This window comes from Molossus molossus, unplaced genomic scaffold, assembly GCF_014108415.1.
Source record: "Molossus molossus isolate mMolMol1 unplaced genomic scaffold, mMolMol1.p scaffold_m16_p_16, whole genome shotgun sequence".
Taxonomy (NCBI): Eukaryota; Metazoa; Chordata; class Mammalia; order Chiroptera; family Molossidae; genus Molossus; species Molossus molossus.
In genome coordinates this window covers 41,128,980-41,150,565 of record NW_023425351.1, presented here as the reverse complement: position 1 = coordinate 41,150,565, position 21,586 = coordinate 41,128,980, and the positions used below count along the sequence as shown (strand labels likewise).

At 41.2% G+C, this 21,586-nt stretch overlaps 1 pseudogene; it reads right to left on the bottom strand.

The window, feature by feature from the left end:
• Positions 1-20,480: 20,480 nt before the first annotated feature.
• On the bottom strand, positions 20,481-21,087 carry LOC118631450 (annotated as a pseudogene).
• Positions 21,088-21,586: the final 499 nt, after the last annotated feature.

Genomic DNA, 21,586 nt, shown 5'->3' with positions numbered 1-21,586 from the left:
ATTTTAATTACTATGTGTCTCAGTGTGGGCCTCTTTGGGTTCTTATTTGGGACTCTCTGTGCTTCTTGAACTTGAATGCCTTCTTCCTTCACCAAGTTAGGAAAGTTTTCTGTCACTATTTCTTCAAATATATTCTCTAACCCTTGCTCATTTTCTTCTTCAGGGACTCCTAAGATGCTAATATTATTATGTTTCCATTTGTCCCACTGTTCTCTTAAGCTGTCTTCCTGTTTTATAATTGTTTTTTTCCTTTTGGTTTTCTGATTGGTTGATTTTTTTCTACCCCATCTTCTAATTCACTGATCCGGTCCTCAGCTTCCTCTACTCTGCTGTTTAGTCCTCCCAATGTGTTCTTTATTTCTGCTATGTAATTCTTCCTTTCTTCTTGGTGGTTTTTCATTTCCAATTGTTTGATTTTCAATGTTTCTATGCCTTTACTCATGGTGTTGCTGTCCTTCCTCATGCTGTTGAGCTTTCTTAAGATCATGGCTCTGAATTCTAGCTCTGTTAACTTGCTTAACTGCATTTCATTTATCTCATCTTTGGTAGAGGTCTCTTGCTCTTTCATTTGCGATTTGCTTCTTTGTTTCACCATTTTGGCTATCTCAGTTGGTTTTGGAGCCTGCCAATTTTTCCCTGTGGGTGTTGGTGTTCTGCTGTTTGTGGCTCCCTCTACTGGGTTTGGATGAGCGTGGGAGGACCCATGTCAAACACCACTGTCAAGTCTTACTCTCCTGGGTAGAGTTGCAAGTCCAGGAATGGTTTAATTATCCTCTAGCTTTTTGCCTGGAGGCTATTAGTCTCATTTACTTGAAGAGCCTTGGGTTCTCAGTTGAATGAAAAACTCCCTCATGTGTTCAGCATAAGGGGATTTCCCGAGGGTGGGGTAAATGCTGGTTGTTAATGAGGCTCAATTTGCATTTCAATGGCCCACCTGGGTGGAGTTGAATCTCAGTGGGAGGGGCTGCTGCCTCTCCCCAGAGTCCTGGGAAGGAGTAAGATGCCCACTTTACTGCATGGCTGCAACTCAGCAAAAGCTCTGAGTGCCCTCCAAATCCCGAATGTCCCCACACAATGCCAGTCCAGTTCGCTTTCCCTCTGCCAGAGCCCAAGGTGAGTGTCTGTGGCTATTTTAGCCTCTGTCCCAGCTCTCTGTGCTGTGGAGCAGGCTTGGGAGTTTAACCCTGAGGACGCTGCTCACAGTTAAGACCGCTGCTGTCTGTGGGCTCCCAGCCCTTCTCTCATGCCCCTGCAATCCTACCAGGATCAATTCAGTGCCCCTGGTTATATGGTCCTCCAAGCTGCTTTTCTGTTGCTTTCCCCTGATGATTTGTCTATATTTTGGTTGTAATCCTCGTTTGGTCCTGGGAGATGGTCTGTGTAGCTTCCATTCACTCTTCCCCCATTTTGGAATCCTCACCATCAATTGCCTTTTAAAAATATAAATCTGATCACGTTATTCTACTGCAATATAAGTCAGAATAGCCTGAAAGATTGCTTCAGCAATCAACAACCTCCAAGTCAAAATGTCTAAGACAACAAAGATTTATTTCTTACCTCTGCTCCAAGTCTACTGTCATTCAACAGAAGGGCTGTGCTCATTGTAATCACTCTGGAATCAAGGCTGACAGAAAAGCCAGTATTTTAAGATTGCTGGTCACTGGCTAGAGGTACAAGAGAGTGTGGCAAAGCAAGCACTCTCTCTTAAATGTCAATTCAGCAGTGAGCCACATTGCTCTTATTCACATTTTACTGGCCAAAACAAGGCATGCAGTCATTTCTGGCTTTATGGGGACTGAGAAAATGCAAAAGGATTTGTACCACAGCTTTTTTATCCACTCATCTATTCATGGATACTTGGGCTGTAAAGGATCTATTTGCAGAAAACTACTATTTGAAAAAAGAAATAGAGGAAGATATAAAAAAGTGGAAGCATATACCTTGTTCCTGGATTGGAAGAATTAACATCATTAAAATGTCCATACTACCCAAAGCTATCTTATAGATTCAATGCAATGCCCATTAAACTACCAATGATATATTTCACAAAACTAGAACAAATACTTCGAAAGTTTGTATGGAACCAAAAAGGACCCCGAATAGCCACAGCAATCTTGAAAAAGAAGGACAAAGTAGGAGGGATCACAATACCGAATATCAGATTATACTACAAAGCCATTGCAATCAAAACAGCCTGGTACTGGCACAAGAACAGGCATATAAATCAATAGAACAGAACAGAGAACCCAGAAATGGACCCAAGACATTATGCTCAACTAATATTTGACAAAGGTGGCAACAGCATACAGTAAAGTAAAGACAGCCTCTTCAATAAACAGTGTTGGGAAAACTGGACAGCTACATGCAAAAAAATGAAACTACACCACTAACTTATACCATACACAAGAATAATCTCAAAATGGATAAAAGACTTAAATGTGACTCATGAATCCATAAAAATTCTAGAAGAAAATGTAGGCAACAAAATTTCAGACATCATATGCAGCAGAATTTTCACTGAGGCAACAGAAACAAAGGAGAAAATGAACACATGGGACTACATCAGCAAAAGCTTCTGCACAGCGAAAGAAACACCACCAAAATGGAAAGGCAACCCACTTCATGGGAGAGCATAATTGCCAACAATACATCAAATAAGGGGTTAATTTTCAAAATATATAGAGTACTCATACAATTAAACAAAAAAAAAGACAAAGAACCCAATTAAAAAATGATCAGAGGACCTAAATAGACACTTCTCCAAACAAGACATACAAATGGCCGAGAGACATATGAAAAAATGAACACTGTCACTAGTCATCAGAGAGATGCAAATTGAAACAACTCTGAAGTATTACCTCACACCTGCCAGAATGGCTGCCATCAACAAATCATCAAACAACAAGTGTTGGCGAGGGTGTGGAGGAAAGGGGACTCTAGTACACTGCTGGTGGGAATGCAGACTGGTGTAGCCACTATGGAAAACAATATGGTGTCACCTCAAAAAATTAAAAATTGAACTGCCATTTGACCCAGTGATCCCACTTCTAGTAACATATCCTAAGAAGCCTGAAGCACCAATCAGAAAGAATATATGTACCCCTATGTTCATAGCAGCACTATTTACAATAGCTAAGATCTGGTCTACATTTTCAATACCATCTCCTATCACTCTCTACTTTTTAGCCAATGTTCTGCTCCAATTACACCAAATTACTCTGATTTCTCGACTGTTCCATGTAATTTCTTACCTCTATGCCTTTGCACATGTTGTTAAATTTGCCTGGCAGGAACCTACTCATCCTTCAGGCCTTATTTTTTTTTTTCCTTTATGAAGTCATCTTAGAACTGCCTAAATAGTCACTTCTTCCTCTTTGACCCCATTCTACTTTGTAAATATCTTCATAATAGCACACCTTCATCATGTCAGAGGGCAGGAAGTTTTTAATTTCTTTGTCAGTCTCTTCTCTGGTTTAGAGCTCCTAATAGTGCAGGAACAACATCTTACTCATGTTGGTGTGGCTGTGCCAAGCACAGAGCCTGGCATAGCATTGGAACTTAAAAATATTTGTTGAATGAATGTGTAAATATCCCTTCCCTGCAATTTCCTAAGATTTATCATATACACTCTGCTCTCTGATCCATGGACTTTAAGGGATTTCTGCCATCATATTTCTTTCCCAGTATGTCACTTTGTTTTCTCTACTTTTCTATAAAAGACTGACTCTTTCACTTAAAAACCCAACAAGTCCATTAACCATGCCCCATAAATTTCCTTTTTTATGTTAGGTAACCTTAAGTAGCTGTGATTGAACTCTCACTTGTGATTCTCAACTAATTTCAATCACATTTAATGTCAATATTTATTGTGCTCTCTACACACCAGTCACAGTGCTTAGTACTGAAGATATAAAGACAGATGACAGTGTCTATGTTTTGTAAGTCTTGCACTGAGATACCCTATTTCACCCATGTCTACTGGTGTACCATGGGACCTAATTAGGTGTCTTCATAGAGGGGGCTAGCTAATGTTCACATTAAAAAAAAAATAGGATACATATAAACCCTTTGGTGGGAAGAGAGAACCTTCCTTCCCAACATCTATTAACATTCAAGCTGTTACTTAAACTGGGTAGTATCCAATAACACCAGATTAAATGACATTTTAGGGCAGAAATCTAGGATATGGGTTGGATACATTTTGTAAGTCAGAGTGAATTAGGAATGTTCTAATGCTGGAGAGATATTAGAGTGGGAAATGGCCAAGGATGGGTGGGAGTAGCTGGGCACCTTGAAGTAGGTGGTACCCTGCAGTGGATTGTGGGGATTCTGAAATGGGAAAGGAACTGAGCGAAGGTATATAGAGTCCAGAGCTGTGCTGTTTAATATAGTAGCTTCCAGACACATGTGTTTACTGAACACTTTGAAATGTGTCTAGTCTGAATTGAGATGCTCAGTGAATGTAAAATATCCAATAGATTGAAGACAATACAAAAAATTGAAAAGCCCATAATCATTTTTTCATATTGATTACATGTTGAGATAATAATATTTTGGATGTATTGTGCTAAGTAAAATGTATTATTAAAATTAATCTCACTAGTTTATTTTTTATAGTGTGTCTACTAGACAATATCAAATATCATATGTGGCTCATATTTATGGTTTACATCACATTTATACCAGACACACCTGGTCTAGAAGAGAAACGTTACCTGTTGGGATATTTTTGCATCCATCCTGCTTCCCTCCTATCTTCCTTCCTCCCTCCCTTCCTTATTGAGCATCTTCTATATTCAAGTTTCTGCTAGGCTCTGGGTTACAGAGGGGTGTTACCTCTAGCAACTTCCAATCTAGTAGTAAATGAAGTAATAGAAACAAGTGACTATCCTCCAGTGTGATCATTTCTAAGGCCATAACAATGTGAGTTCTTTGGGGGAACACTTGACTTTGAGGAGCTGATGACACTTCAGCTGACTTTCAGTTCTGCCCACAACCATCTATGAGAAATGGCTACCCCAAGTCAAATAAGTCTCATAATTATGGCTCTAATTAGTCAATAGAAGGGAGACTTTACATTTGCTACCAGGGAACAATGACCCTTGCAGTCATATCAAGAGGGGGAGGGAAAAGGAAAGGAACTTAAAAATTGGGACTGTACAGTACACAAAAAAAACTACTCAGTACTTTATTACATATATTGTCTTATTTTATACCACTTACAGACCTTTGAATTGTGTCTTGTCTCTAATTGCAGATAAGGAAACTGAGGCTTAGAGGTGTTCAGTAACTTGTACATCTCATCTTGGCCAACTATCTCAGCCAAGAGAGGCACTGGATAATTGAGAGGGGCTGGCTCAGTGCAAATCCTCCATCATATTGAAAAGTAGCTCAAAGAATTGTCTTATTGATCATGAATTAAAAATATAATCTCCTACACAAAGGACATCTCATGGCTTTTCATATCATGATCAATAAACATTTCCAGTAATTTTTATCCAACTTCCTTTTTTCTACAGTTCTACCATTTGGTCAAATGTTACTGTTTTGGGATCCCAGTCAGTTCTATGCAGTTTGCTATCCATCTTTCTTGTATAAGTTATCTTCTGTTTTTAGCTCAAGAATTTTCAGTTGTAGCATATTTCTCAAATGACAGAATTCTGTTAATGGGAGAGACTGGCTCTCTTTATCTGTTGTACTTTTCATTTTAAGTTCCTATTTTTCTTTTGTCTTTATTCTTGATACTGTTACTACTTTTCACTTTGTGCTATTGCTATTGATAACGAATATTGCCTAATGATATTAGAGTTAATCATCATTTTAGCTGCAGTGAGTCAATCAAAATGATTTTTGGAATAGTACTGAATTGGATGAATTGGATTAATTTCAAGAAGTAAGTCTAGGACCTTTATGTCTTATCTCCAACATTACAAAGAATCACCCTTGAAGAAAGTGTAGAGGAGCAGTGTATTTTAGGATAAGGGTGCTGGCCAGGAGCTCATGCTCTGGGATCTGGTTCTTTTCATCTCTGATCTGCCATCCTCAGTGTTGGTGAAACCTTCCGGCTGCAACAATTTCAGGCATTCATCTAAAAAGGACAACCCACAGAATCTTACAATGGCTTTTTATTAAGAACAAGAGAAGGTTGTTCTTTTTGCATCTCATTGGCACTGGGTTATTAGCCTGTGCCTGAGCCAGTCACCCCAAAGGAGTGACATTACCCTTAGTGGGATTGCCTTTAGCAGAAGTCACCTTCCCCTGAGACACTTGGCTGTGTTATACCTAATGGTTATGTTATAAAGGAAGAAAGAATAGATATTTGGTAGGCAACCAGCAATGCCTGCTACCCAAGCCAGCAGTGTTCAGTATGGTGCAGATGTAGGTAGTTGTTTTGGTGGACTGTGGTAACACAACAAAACACTAGTCTTAGTTACTTGATTATCAGGGTCGTTCAGGAAGTCATACTGAGTAGGAGAACACTACACCATGTGTTGAAGTTTCATAGTCAAGGATACAATTATATAAATAGGATTGTTATGTTGTTATGCTGCTGATGAATTCGGGCTTCTACAGGGAAAACAGATGTTTAGAGCAAAGAGTTAGAAAAGAAGAGAGAAGAAATGCATCCAAGTTCTGCTGCATAATATTCAGGTGTTTCATCAACTTAGCTGCTGGAGTCCCTGAAGAGAAGGCAAGATGCTCTGAGTCGGATGTTTACACATAAGTGGTAGATCAAAAATAAATTAGCCTTTTGCTACATCATGCAGCCTGTGGTGGTGTTTAGTCGTTTCACATTTCTTATTTATTCACATTAACAGTAGGAACTAACAGGATGAGAATAATACGTCCGATTGCGCCAGACCATACTATCCCTTGGGAATCGGGGGAAATTCTGTGAATTCTTGATTATTTCCAGCAGTAGATGGGAGCAAGAGCATAACTATTCTAAACTGGCAGTCAAAAAAGTCTTTTTCAGAAGCCATGACTTGCATATGAACGTGAGTGTTATCTGCTATTTTGTTACTGAAAAATCTCTCTCCAGAATTACAAATCTCTTTCCAGAATTAGAAATCTCTCCATTTTCACCTTTCTGCCCTCCTGCTGCTCTTTGGACCTCGATTTCATTCAGATGAGTAAACTCAATGCCTTTGCATATGCTGTTCCTTCTACGAATGCCCTTGTTCTCCCTGGAAAATTTATGTTGCTCCTTCTATACTCAGCTCCAGGCTTTGGAAATTCCCTCTCACTAATGAGTCCTTGCCACCAAAGTGATTGAAATGTTCCACTGTCCCCAGACTGAATGTCCCCACACTGAAAAGAAGCTTTTCATCAGAAGGATGACAAATTGTCCCAGTTTGCCTTGGACTAGGATGCTGGGAAAGGGTGTTCAGGGATGTGGCATTTTCAGTAATGAACCCACAAAAGTCTAGGAAAAACAGAGATGAGTTGGTAATCCTAGGACACCAGCCACTTGAAAATAAGGAGGAAAGAGCCCACTGGGGTTGGGAGCAGCATGTGAGGGAAAGTAGGTGGCCAAGTTCTCATGAATCCCTTCCCTTACACTTCACAATTCATCACACATTCTGGGGGCTGAGAAACAATGAATGAAAAGAGTTTTGAGATGGAGACAATTAATAGGGTGTTGATCTTTTTCCTTTAAAATGGGAATATTAAAAGTTTTACTCTTAAATGCAAGCAATGACTATTGCATTGGTCAAGCACTTACAAGGCACTTTTTGAAAGCATCTCAAAAACCGTCCTTGTAACTTATTCATTATTCATTCATTTGTTCATTTGTTAGTTCATTCATTCATTGAACAGATCTTCGCAGAGTGCCAGGGACCATGTGCCTGGAGGAACCCTGATGGAGACCCAGTCTTCCCCATGAGCAGAGTGTCAACAGCTCCCTGTGCATCTTCTTGTTCATAGTCAATGGTTTACTGTGCAGATGGATCTTGATAGACCTCCAGAGCAGTCTTGGGAATAAAACAACCAGCAGAACCTTGGCAAATTTGAATATAGCTTGGGACCACCAGTACTATGAGATACCCAGGAAGAAAAATGGCCAACTGCACTTCATCCTTAGCTTCAGTGCCATTTTATAATGTAAAAAGCAAATCATTCTTTGGCTGAACTATTTCTTATCACTTCCCTCTACCCACTCCCCAGTGAAATATTTGTAGTGCCCTGCATCCTCCTCCCCGGTACACACACCTGCCTCCACTCTACCAACCTGGCTCATTCTGTCTTGCCCCTGAAGTTTCACCATCACCCACTCCTGTAAACCTGCCCAAGCCCTTTCCTCTGAGCTCTCACAGGCCCCTCTGCCTTTCACATTAGCCTCATTACACAGCACTGACATTATTTAGCTAGTTATGTGTCTTTATCACTAGACTGTGCGCTTCCTTGAGGCAGTGCTGTGCCCTGCTCACCACTGAGCAGGCGTCTAACAAATATTTGTTGAATAATTGAAGGTGAGAATAAAATGACAACATTTCACCAAACTATTAAAAACATATCTCATGATTTTTGAGGTCAGTGGATACACTAGTCTGGTTCAAGAATGATATTAAAAAGAGTTATTACTACTGAATTAGATCATCAAATAAAATGGGCCCTGGCCCAGTGGTGCTGGAGGCACCTGTTGTTAACTCTTTAGTTGCTCGATCCTGGGGACATAGGGAGTTCCTAGGGAGGAGCCTGATGTCAGGGATGGGGTGTGATACAAGCATGGTTATTTACCAGTTGATACTGAAGTATTTCAACATTCCAGCAACTGTCATGGTCATATAGGTGCATTTGGGCTGCCTTTCAGCCCTGGTCAGGTTCATTTTTCTTATTAAAATGGATGCTGTAGAGTTTGTAGCAGGAAGAGAAAGGCAAATTTTATTTTATTAAAATTTTTTTCTTTATTTCTTAGAGAGAGAGGAAGGAAGAGGAAGAGAGATAGAAACACCAATGAGAGAGAACATCGATTAGCCGCCTCCTGCATGCCCCCACAATGGGGATTTGGCCCACAACCTGAGCATGTGCCCTGACTGGGAATTGAACCAGTGACCTTTTGGTGGAAGGGTTGATGCACAGCCATTGAGCCACACCAGCCAGGTGAGAAAGGCAGAATTTTAAATTGGCCCAGTTTTTTCCAGTGGGATGATCTGTGTAATCTTATCAGATATATTTATGCTTGGGGAAGACTTTTTTAAAAAAACTTCACTCAAGGACATTTTCCCATTGATTTTCTAGATAGAGTGGAAGGGAGAGAGGGACACAGAGAGAGAAACATCGATGTGAGAGAGAGACATTGATTGGTTGCCTCCTGCATAACCCTCACTGGGGCTGGGGATTGAACCTGAAACCCAGGGAAAATGTCCTTGACCAGGAATTGAACCCACAACTCTTAGGTCACAAGCTGATGCTCTAATGCTGAGCCAAACCAGCCAGGGCAGGGAAGAGACTTTATGCAGTTTCCAGAGTAGAGCAGAGAAACATTGGTTTTGTTTAGAACTCCTCACTGAATGTCAAGCTGAGGGGGTTCACTGGGGTCCACACTGGACCGCTGTCCCTGACCTTGCATTTAATAGCCCTTTGTTTTGACAGAGATGAATGAGATGGGGAATTTGTGGTGGGAGCAGTGACAGCCACACCGTGTTGGAGGCTGTTAGGACCCCCCTGAACTTTCCAATGATGCCAACACATAGAGTTTTGAAACAAACAAAGAAACAAACCCCAACTGATTTTTTTGGAGCCTGAAGTGTGACATCATTAAGGACTGAAGATACTTGCATAACTTTGAAACTTTTTGTGTTTCCAGAGACTTTAACGTTTGGCTGCATTTACTTTGGTCATGGTGAGATCACTGGTACAGATCTGGGGGCCTATTTTGCTTGAGCACTGAACATAGAATGGTGTTTAAACACAACTTGGATGAGTGCAAATTTCATCCACTCTGCCATGTTCCCCTGTGAAACTGATCTAAAAGAATTGCACAAAGCCATACTTTCCCTCTAACAGTAGGGGCTTTCCTCTGGGAAGATAGAGTTCAGAAAGACCAGGTGTGTAGTGTAAAGCATTTCCTACCTATTTTAATGTATGCTTTGAAAATGCAGGGGTTTTAGAAGAGAAGGAGACTGTAAGATCCAGTTATGTACTGAAAGATACTGGGGAATAGTTGTAAGGTGTGATAGGATGTATGACGGTAAGAGATTGTGTCAGAACCAAGAGCCCTGTTCCTGATTAAGAGCTCAACTCTAATGGCCAGGACACCTGCCACAGCTGAATGAAAATAGAATCCCCAGAAGAACCTTTGAAAATAAAACGGGACAGAAGCCCGGTGGCATATTTAGCAATTGCTAAAGGCACCAAGTCAAGGAAGGTCACAAAGAATAAAAGAACATAGAAAAGCTTAAAAAAGGGGGAGGCCAGACAGGAGTATGTCATTAAAATATAGTGTGAAAATGATCAATGCTCCTTATTGTTACTTATCCAGAGGAAATAACACGCTGTGCAGGCCACGGTTTATGTTCAGAGATGTTCATCACAATGTTGTTAACACAGCTCAAAAGTGGAAATCATCTTAAAGGTCATCAATGGGAGAACAACTGAACAATGTGCCTATATAATACACTATGACATTCAGCCCTAAAAGGAATGTTCTTCAGAAGTCTTTCAAAAAAATTTTTTTCTTTATTGACTTTAGAGAGAGAAGAAGGGAGAAGGAGAGAGAGATAGAAACATCAATGAGAGAGAACACTGATTGGCTGCCTCCTGCATTGCCCCCCACTGAGGATCAGGCCCACAACCCGGGCATGTGCCTTGACCGGAATCAAACCAGCAGCCTCCTGGTGCATGGGTCGACGCTCAACCACTGAGCCACACCGGCTGGGCCAGAAGTCTTTGTACTGAAGCGAAATTATTTGTGATATACATACAACTTAATCTCATCCCTGTAAACAAAATTTTGTGTTTTCAATGCAGGTTAATTCATTCACATGGTAACTTGTCCTTTTCTCCTTATATTTTTTTCTTCTCCCCATTTTTAGGAAGAAGACCGAGATCGGAGCAGCAGCAGAAGCAGTCCGAAGTCAGTTACATTTCAATTATTACATTTGTTATTAAAAAATGACACCAGTGTTATTTTTAAATACTTAAAAAACTCCCATTTTAAATATTGTGGAAAGAATTATGCAATGCCGTTGGCAAAAGGGGGCTGCCTACTTAGCAGTAGCAACCACTGCTGCTGCGGCTGCTGAGGGTCCCTGGTCACAGGCTGCTCTGTTTGCTGAGGGCAGGAAGGCTGGGCGAGGCTTCTGAGCCCAGGAGAAACGCGCCTTCCCCATCCTTTCAGACTGGCGTCAAAGCAGCACCTCAACTTCTAGGAGCAAATTGGAGAATTTATTATGTGTACATACAATGCGTTGGGAGAGCCAAGACAGCAAATGCTGCTACAGTTATCAGACAAAGTAGAGGGTCCTCTTCCCCACTAGGTGCTGCTGGGGTGGAATTATCTCAAGGAAAATTATTTTCTGAAACTTGTATGAGAGAATGAGAGACTCTTATTTGTGTGGAATTAAATCTTTGTGTTTCCAAAAGGAAGACAAAGAACCCAATTAAAAAAATGGGCAGAGGAGCTGAATAGACACCTCTCCAAACAGGACATACAAATGGCCAAGAGACATATGAAGAAATGCTCAACATCACTAATCATCAGAGAGATGCAAATTAAAACAACAATGAGGTATCACCTCACAGCTGTCAGAATGGCCGCCATCAACAAATCATCAAACAACAAGTGCTGGCGAGGGTGTGGAGAAAAGGGGACTCTAGTACACTGCTGGTGGGAATGCAGACTGGTGCAGCCACTATGGAAAACAATATGATGTTACCTCAAAAAATTAAAAATTGAACTTCCATTTGACCCAGTGATCTCGCTTCTAGGAATATACCCTAAAAAGCCTGAAACACCAATCAGGAAGAATATATGGACCCCCATGTTTGTAGCAGCACTATTTACAATACCTAAGATCTGGAAACAGCCCAAGTGTCCATCAGTAGACAAATGGATAAAAAAGCAGTGATACATATACACAATGGAGTACTATGCAGCTGTAAGAAAGAAAGATCTCTTATCCTTTGAGACGACATGGAGGGACCTGGAGAGTATTATGCTGAGCAAAATAAGCCAAGCAGAAAAAGGCAAATACCACATGATCTCACTTATATATGGAATATAATGAATATAACAGACTGAGGAATATGGTAGACCCAGAAACATGGAAGTAGGGCACAGACTGACATCCCTCAGAAGAGGGGGTGGGAAGAGATAAACCACAGAATTTATATGCATGTATACATAACCAATAGACATGGACAACAAAGCCGGGATGGGGCGGGTGTGGGGTGGGGAGGGGGGTGCCAATGGGGTAAAAAAGGAGAAACATCTGTAACAAAAAAAATAAATTAATTAATTAAAAAAAAATCTTTGTGTTTCCAAATCTCATTTCTCTTAATCCAGTCAGAGAAGAAGTGTAGCTGGGGTTTCAATGGGGCTGGAAGCGAGGCCAGTGTCTAGAGGTTCCTTTCCATGTGGGAGCTGGGTCCAGTTTAGCATCAGGCTAGCTGCAGTCCGTTAGGCCCCTGCATGTGGGGTGGCCATGAAGGCAAATGCAGGGAAGCGCACCCCAAGCGACAAGAGTACCAAGGGTCCTGAAAGCACAAGAGCATCAGAGCGTGAACTCCTTTCCTCGGGGGATTAAATAACCCAAATTCTGCACCCTTGTAGTGGCCCTGCCCATTCTGGCCAATGACCTTTGTCCTCAGGTATGACCGACATCAAGCACCTTCCCTATGTCCCCCCAACTTTCCTGGGCATGGGTCTGTCTCCCCTTGGTTGGACCCCTGAGGGGTGTAAAGTTGTAGCTTTCTGACGAAGCTGCCTAAATGATATGCCTACAGTATCTGGCCTTCCCTTCGCTCCTTTCCTGTTATTAATAACTAACTGCAATGGTATCGCTGCCATCATTCTGTTCACCAGGACATTTTACAAACCACCGCTTCCCGGTGAGATCTCGCGGTATTTCCCGAATCTTCCAAATGGGCTCAGCACAGCCTCAGGGTAAAGTACGTTTTGTTTGGATCCAAGTCTTTGAAACTTGGTAATTCCTGTACCCTCTGAATCACAACTTATTAACTAGAACAGTGGTTTTCAACCTTTCTTTTCAACAGAGCAATAGCCCAGTCTTCAAACACAAGCTTCAGTGGCTTAATCCATCCAGAAAATAGAAGTGGATTTGCTCTGGTGAGTGATGGAAGGCCTCCAGTATCCCTAGCTCACTCCAAGTCACCCACCCACCCCACTGCCAACCCTGGGGGGGCCTTCAGAACCCCAGAGCTCTGTGAGCACAATTGGAAAACCATAGAACCTCAATATTTTCATGAGAACAAGCTTTGTTTTAAGCAAACACAGAACAAAGAAATTCTGTAGCTTGTGATGTTCTAAGCTTGTTACACATTACATATTGCTATGGCCTGTGGGGTAAAGAAGAGAGAAAGAAATCGGGAAGGATTTGGAGATCCCCAGCTCTGACCCTCCCCTAAACTTCATCACCGATGCTTTTCTTTGGACTATGGAATCTGAGAGTGAGATAACACAGCTGCAGAATACAACATAAAATTAAATTAAACCCCAAAGTTTAGTATATTTCAGGGTCAACCATACATTTGAAATATGAGGGGGAAAAATGCTCTAACAATGCTGCATCAGAAAGTTTTTAAGTTTTAAGATTTTCGTTTATCATGACGAATTTCTTCACTGTCTCCCTTTTCCCCAGTTAAGATCAGATTTTTCAGTGTTTCTCTGAGCTCACTTACCAGTTATGTGGAAGGCTGGATAGGTCCTGGAAGATAGTCTAGCGTGGGTTCTGGAGTCAGACAGAGCAAAGGCAGAATCCTGCCCTCAACATTCAGTAGCTGCGAGTCGCGGAGTAGGGCAGGCAAGCTCTCTGTGCTGCGGCTTCTCTCTGCCAAAGGAGATAGTAAACGTCCTTATATCACAGGGTAGTTGGAGGACTGAACATGAAGATGCATTTAAGTAGCTATCACAGTGCTTGGCACATTCTAAGTGCCCAATAAATATGTAATAAATTTCTATTATTGTGATTTTCGTTTGTGAGCCTCTAAAACAGTAATTAAAAAAGATCCCATGGCCGCCCATTAGAATCACCAGGAGCATTTAGAAACTATGAATTACTGATAGCCCAGACCAATTAAATAAAAGCTTTTGGGCTGGGGCCCAGGCATCGGTGGTAATTCCAAGATGCAGGCAGGGTTAACAGCCACCGGGCTGAGCTATGCAGCTGTGGGTGTGGGGGCAGGAAGAATGCTCAGCCTCCCCTGGCCTGGCCTGTGTGTGTGTCTGCAGGGTGACAGAAGGGGCAGAGGCTGATGGAGGAAGGGATGGAGGCAATGATTTCAGAGACATGCTTGCAGATAAAGGAACAAGACTAACCAGACCTTATAAATGCATCACCCTTTACCATTTCAAAGTGTTTTCCCACATGTTATTCCCAATTAAAGGAAGGTGAATTGAGTCACACATACATCAGGCCGTTTGCTCACAGTCAAATAGTACTTGGTTGGCAGGGTCATGATGAAACCTACATCTTCTGATTGCAGGTGTTTTTCCAGAGTGCCACCCTTGTCTCTTCCTGAGCTCCTCATCTGGTAGCTGTTCCCTACCTGCTTCTTAAGCAGTGAGGGAAAGTTCAAAGAACCTCCTGGTTTAGAATGCAAGGACCCAGGAGTCTTTCTGCCTCTTTCACAAATGATGTGATCAGAATAAGAGAAACTCTTAGGAGGAATAAACACTGTAATTATGACTCTGAGTTTTGCTTGAGCTAGTCTCACAGAGCTTGGAAGTACAGCTAAGGTGAGACAGTCAGGAGGAATTCGGTTTTGGCTCTGTATCAGCCACAAGCCTTAGTGCTATTATTGTGCACAAGCTCCTGGACTTGGAATAAGGTTTGTGACTGGAAGACAAATGTATTACCTGAGGGGTTTCAAACTACTTCTGTTAAATATTCCAGGAAAAGCTGACTTGAGAATACATAATGCTTTTAGTGTCCCATGTAACTTCTTAGAAGAACTAGCTCCAAGGTCAACTGTGGTCTGGATAACAACAAAATGCGCGTACACACGCACCACCCACTTCCCCAGGGACAGCAGCCAAGAACCAAACCCAGCTCTCAGTTACTCTGTGGTCCATTATTATTTTTTTGACACTCTAACACTGTTCATTAGTCCAGCACAAACTATCTAATTTCCCCATCCTTGGGGATCTGTTGCAACTCTAAATGCTGTAAGCAGATGATGGGCTTACGGGAATTGCCTAACCAGGCATTGCATCTTGATTTGTGGTCTTACAACTGGTTTTGGTGTTGATCTGGATTCAAAGAAGTGACGGACCAGAGCATCAGGATGTGGGTTGGTCTTAAAAAACAAGAGTAGATGTTTATTCAGATACAGCCTCTGGGAACTAGGTTGTTTTGTACCATGAAAGAGACCATCAAGGTGTTTTTCTTTGTTACGATTTTTTTGAATTTATTTTTCTTTTCTTATTTTATAGAAAGATTTTATTTCTAAGCATTGTATATGCATTTACATGTGCATAAATGATGTATTTTATGTACAAAGATTAGATAATTTTTAATGACAAGTGCCTACTGAAAAATTATTTTCTACAAGAGTGAAGTGTGGAAAATAACAGATCAATTATGAAGACTAAAATTGTACATGGATAGATACAAAGAATGGACATAGGTTTTCATAATCCTTACCCTCTTTTCCTTTCTCAGTGGTCAGCCCAGGGCAAAAACCTTTTTATTATTATTATTATTATTTTTTTACCATCCTCCCCCGAGGACATTTTTCCATTTTTTTGTTCAGGTAGAGTGGGAGGGAGAAAGAGGAAGAGAGAGAGAGAGAGAGAAACATTGATGTGAAAGGGACACATCGAGTGGTTGCCACCCGCACGACCAACCAGAGCCTGGGACAAACTGCAACCAAGGTACGTGCCCTTAGCGGGAACGAACCCGGGTCTCTCCGGACCGCAGGCCGATGCTCTAACCGCTGAGCCAAACTGACCAGGGCAGGGCAATAAAACTTTAATCATGGACAGAGCTTCAGGGTGCTGGTTCCCAGGCTACTCTGGCAACTTGACTGGCACGGTCTTTGTTTTGTTTTTATTGAGGCTTGGTTTAGTAATTTATTCTGAGACTTCAAACTCCATGTGAAATCCCCCAGGACCTAAAGGAGTGTGGGGAAAAACTATTTTTAATCATATTTAATCATTTTAATCATATTTCTCAGTCAATGTTACTGAGAAAAATAGTGTCCAGAAAACCTCTGTGTTCCATCCTGAGAGATTTTTTTCCCCATGAGGGTCTCAGAAACATAGTCAGAAAAACGTCAGATTCATATGTGGCGCTCTTGATTCTGACCAAGGTAACTATCATCAGAGTTTTTTTTTTGTACGTGCCCCTAGTGGGAACCGAACCCGGGACTCTCTGGTCTGCAGGCCGACATTCCAACCGCTGAGCCAAACCGGCCAGGGTCTATCATCAGAGTTTTGCTCAGCGGTGGCGAGAACAGATCGCACAAGGACCAGCTGAGAAGCATGAGTGTGGGGTGATCAGCCACCCTGCCTTCTTTCTGTGCCTCTAATCTGCCACCTGCCTCCTGCCACAGAAACTTTGGCTGGTCCTTACCTCTGCCTCGCTTGTCTTTTCCTAATAGTTTCTAACCATCTATAATGGTTTGGATTGTGTCCCCCAAAAAGGTATGTTGAAGTTTTGACCTCCAGTACCTCAGAAGGTGACTCTATTTAGAAACAGTCATTGCAGATTTAATTAGTTAAGTTGAAGTGAGGTCATATGGAATGGGGTGGGCCATTGATCCAGTCTGACTGGTGTCCATATATGAAGGTCTTGAGAGACACACAGGGAGAATGCCACGTGACCACAGAGGCAGGTATTAGACGAATGTAGCTGGATGCCAAGGAATTGCAAGGATTGATGGCCACCACCAGAAGCTAGGAAGAGGCAAGGAGGGATTCACCCAGAGCCTTAGAGGGGACATGGTCCCATTGACACCTTAATTTTTCGGACTTTTAGCCTCCAGAATGGTGATAGAATAAATTTTTGTATTTTTTAAAATTTTATTTTGAAATTAGTTTACATTTAATATTATTTTGTATTAGTTTCAGGTGTACAGCATAGTGGTTAGCCATCTGGTTTGTTGTGTTTTGTTATGGCAGCTCCTGGAAACTGATAACACCATCCTTACGATCTGAGTTCAAATGTCAAATTTTGGAGAAGCCGTCCAGATCCTTCCACAGCCTAGGGTGCATCCCCCTGCTCTGGGGTGCCCTACTGCCTTACTTTCCTTCAGAACACTTATCATGGTTAGAATTACTGCTGAGTTTGCCTTTTTTCTTACGCTGCAAACTCTCCGAGGGCAGATGTGATGTTTCTCGGTTTCATCATTGCATTCTGAGCTACCAGGGCTGTCCCTGCTGCAAACATCATTCTCTAAATATTAGTTGACCGACAAATATTGGCAAACTAATGAATAACAAGTCAAGTTTATTTAAAAATTTTATTTCTAGCTTTTCAAACTCCTCTGGAGGCCAATGTTTTGAACAGAAATTTTCTTGTTAAAAGTTGCTTTATCCAAGAGAAAGGATTGCTTTTTTGGAATCTTGAAATCCAGCCTTTTCATACTTAGTCATAATATTTTTCTTCAAAGTACTGAAAATATTTTTAGGTTTTCTTTTACATAAATAGTTTTCAAGATGGAAACAGTGTATAAAAAGCTTTGCTTAAATAGTTTGAAGTCTCCCTCTCCTCCACCCTCCATAAAATGCAATTTAGAATATATTTTCAATATCCTTTTCTTGATTATTTACCACTTAAGGGAGTAGCAGGACCATTTATTGAATTTGAAATGAGTTGACAAGTTGTTGAAAGTATTTTCCTTGCCTTTTCCTCGATGCTTGTCACCTTTCTTTGAAGCTGCTGGTATAGATTGTAAAGTACAGTATCTAAAGCTTCACGTTCCTTTTTGGCCACGTATAATAGTTACACGGAAAATTTAGAAGAATGAAAATATAAAGCTCAACTATAAAGTGATACATGGAAATAAGTGTCTCTTTATCTTCTGGTATTTAATCCAAAGTTATTAAAAAACAGTTTTCTTTTATTTTGGAAGAGTTTTTAGAGTTTGCAAGAAAACCAGTCATGTCTAGTTTTAGAGGAAAAAATGGATATCCTCTTTGTTTACTTGTGTGATCTCCATATGATTTTTGACCATTTTAAAGTATTTGTTCACGATGGGACATTTGGAGGGTGGGGTGCGGGAAGAAGAGGGTCAGAGCGTTCTGCAATGTCAGCTGTGCTGCCCGAGGAAGAACTGTGGGTGTGGGGTCAGCATGGATGATTTCAGCTCCAATTGGTGATACTGAGCTAGTCCTTAATGCTCTTGAGTCTCAGATTCTTCACCTGTACAATATTTTCTAACGTTGCTTAGAAGATGACTTCTGACAATACGTGTGGAAATGCTTCACCACATATTAAGTTCTCTGCAGATATGAATCAAGACTGAAGTTAATTAGATATAACTACAGATGTACACTTTTGTATCACGGTATCCCTTACAAAGTGGTCTTGTGGAAGAGGCAAACAAAAAATGGATAATTTCAACAGTAAATGCAGTGATAAAAGTACATGAGGAGTAATCACAGCTGATAGACATTTAGTGAGTGTTACCATGTATCATATACTTTACATTGTACTTTATATGTGTTATCCCATTAAATCCTTACAACCAAACCAGGAGGCAGTAATAATTATCTAGGGGACTTTCCCACAGTCAGCAGCTGGTAATGGATGAGCCTGGGACTGAAATCTAAGTGCATCTCCAGAGTCTCAGGCTTGATTACTGCACTTGGCAGTAACTTCATAGGTGTTTCAGTTTTATTACTGTGGGACATACCACCTCAATCTTTGTGATATAAAACAACAACCGTTTTATTATGTTCATGGATTTTGGTGGGTTATAAATCCATAAAAGGTCACAGCAGCAATAGCTTACCTCTTTTCCATGGTTTCTGGGCCTCGGCTGGGCAGACTCAAAGACTGAAAAGACTTAACAGCTCAGGCTGGAAGGCGATCTTATGTATCTCATGGTTGATTCTGGTTATTGGCTAGGACCATAGCTGGGGTCATTAGCTCAAAACACTCACATGTGGCCTCTCCATGTGGCTGCTTGAATTTTCTCACAGCACTGGGTATGGGTTTCAAGAGCAAACGTCCCCAAAACAACCAGGCTGCAGCTGCGTTGCTTTTTATAACCTAGCTTTGAAAGTCACATGATGTCATTTACAAGCCCCACTCCCACCCTAGATTGGTGGTGGTGGTGGGGGGAGACAACCACCATTCTCAATGGAAAGAGTGTCAAAGTCATATTGTAAGAACATGTGGGACTGTAAAACACAATCTACCACATTCCACCCTTGGACCACAACAATTCATGTTATTCCCACATGCAAAATACACTCAACCCTTTCTACAAGATCCCCAAGTCTCGTCTCAATAGGGCATCAGCTTGAAGTCCAGAATCTCAGCATTTAAATAAGATCTCGTGTGAATGCAGCTTTTTTTGTGCAATTCCTCTGGTGCAGTTTCTCTGAAGACCAGCGAATTTAAGACAAGTTGTCTACCTTCCTCCTTTTCTATCCAGTATACATTTGTGGGACAGGCATTAGATGAATGTCGTAGTGTGCCTATTTGAAAAGGGAAAAATGAGTGACACAGCAGTTACTGGTCCATAGCAATTTTGAAGTTGATCTGTTCCTAGTTCCTTGACTAGGGCTCAGTCCTATTGCTCGGGAATTGGTCTCTTGGCTTTTGGGTTCATGCTCTGAATTACCCTTCCTTTTCTCTAAGAAACTCCTGGTATTTGTCACTGAGTAGTTTTCTCAGCTGATTTTCTGCCCATAGTAGTTCAAAGATCAAATGCCTTCTGTCTTTGTCCTTTCAACTGAAAAATGAAATAATTCTTTAAAAGACTTTTCTGGTTTCCTGTGTATCTATTTATTCCATTAGACAGAAGTTATATATTTTTTGTAGTCAACAAATATTTATTAAGTGCCTACTATGTGCCAGATACTTTTTCTTACATGTGGAAGAAAAATAGTGTTAATGTACTGTGGGTGAAATTATGCAATACTGCAAACACAGTTTCCATTTTGAAAAACTTTCACTCTTTAAGATAATAGAGAAAAACTGGAAACAAGGCAAGGTTTTATCTTCATATTGCAGGAAAAATATTCACACCTGTGAAATCCCACCAGCTGGCATTATTGCTGTTCTGTGGATAACCACACACAAAAGCCGCTTAGGTAGTTATTCAGATGTTGGTGTCATAAATCATGACTTGCTTGTTGCATGTTTATGAAGCCTCAGAAAGGACTCTTCAGAAGATGATATTAGATCATTGAGATTAAATTCAACCTCAAAGGTTTTTTTTTTTTCCCAAAATAATTAAGGCAACAAACACAGCAAAATTTACAGTTTGTCCTTTGATAGGGTAAGCCACATCATCTTCAGGGTTGTGTACTCAAAACAAGGAAGAGTAAAATGATGACCAGGTTGTGTCATGTGATTTTGGTGGTAGGTGTGTGGATGCAGGAAATATCCCAGAGGACCCAGGAACACATTCTTAACTTCATCAGGATTAGCCTGGGCCTGGAAGTTATGGTCCCTAAACCCTACAGCTGGTGTTATCAATGTATCTCATCAAGCAGATACAGCACCGGGTTGCAGATGACTGTGTCCTCCAGGTGAGGATGTGGAGAGCTGTGGCAACATCATCATCACTTGTCAGTTCACACTTTCCTCCAGGAAAGCAGACTTCCTTAGGTGACCATCTTAGCTGACTGGCTCCGGAGGTCAGGGTCGCGACATTGTTCGGGGAAAGTTTGTTTCCAGTGGGAGACTCCACAGAGGGCCTTGGCCAGATGGAGATAAAGGTCATATTTGTGAAACTCTCTGAGATAAGCCTCTCTTTCTCGGACTCCCTTGGAATCTACTGTGCGACAATGTCCTTGTGGCTCTTAGAAGCCATGTTGTTGAAAGAGAAAATCTGACGTGTACCCTTAAAGCCTTAGAAGGCCTGTGCCTCTTTGAAATATTTTATGAGGTTATAACAAAGGATCTTAGAATCCCACCTGGATTTGATCTTTGGCTTGAGGGCCTTTCTTTTTATTTATTTAATTAAATTAATTAATTTATTTTTGTTACAGATGTTTCTCTTTTTCCCCACTGATTCCCCCCCCCCCCCGCCCTGTCCCCAGCTTTGTTGTCCATGTCCATTGTTCATGCATACATGCATGTAAGTTCTGTGGTTTATCTCTGCCCCCCCCACCCCCTCTTCTGGGGATTGCCAGTCTGTACCCCACTTCCACGTCTCTGGGACTACTCCATTCCTCGGACTGTTATGTTCATTATATTCCACAAATAAGTGAGATCATATG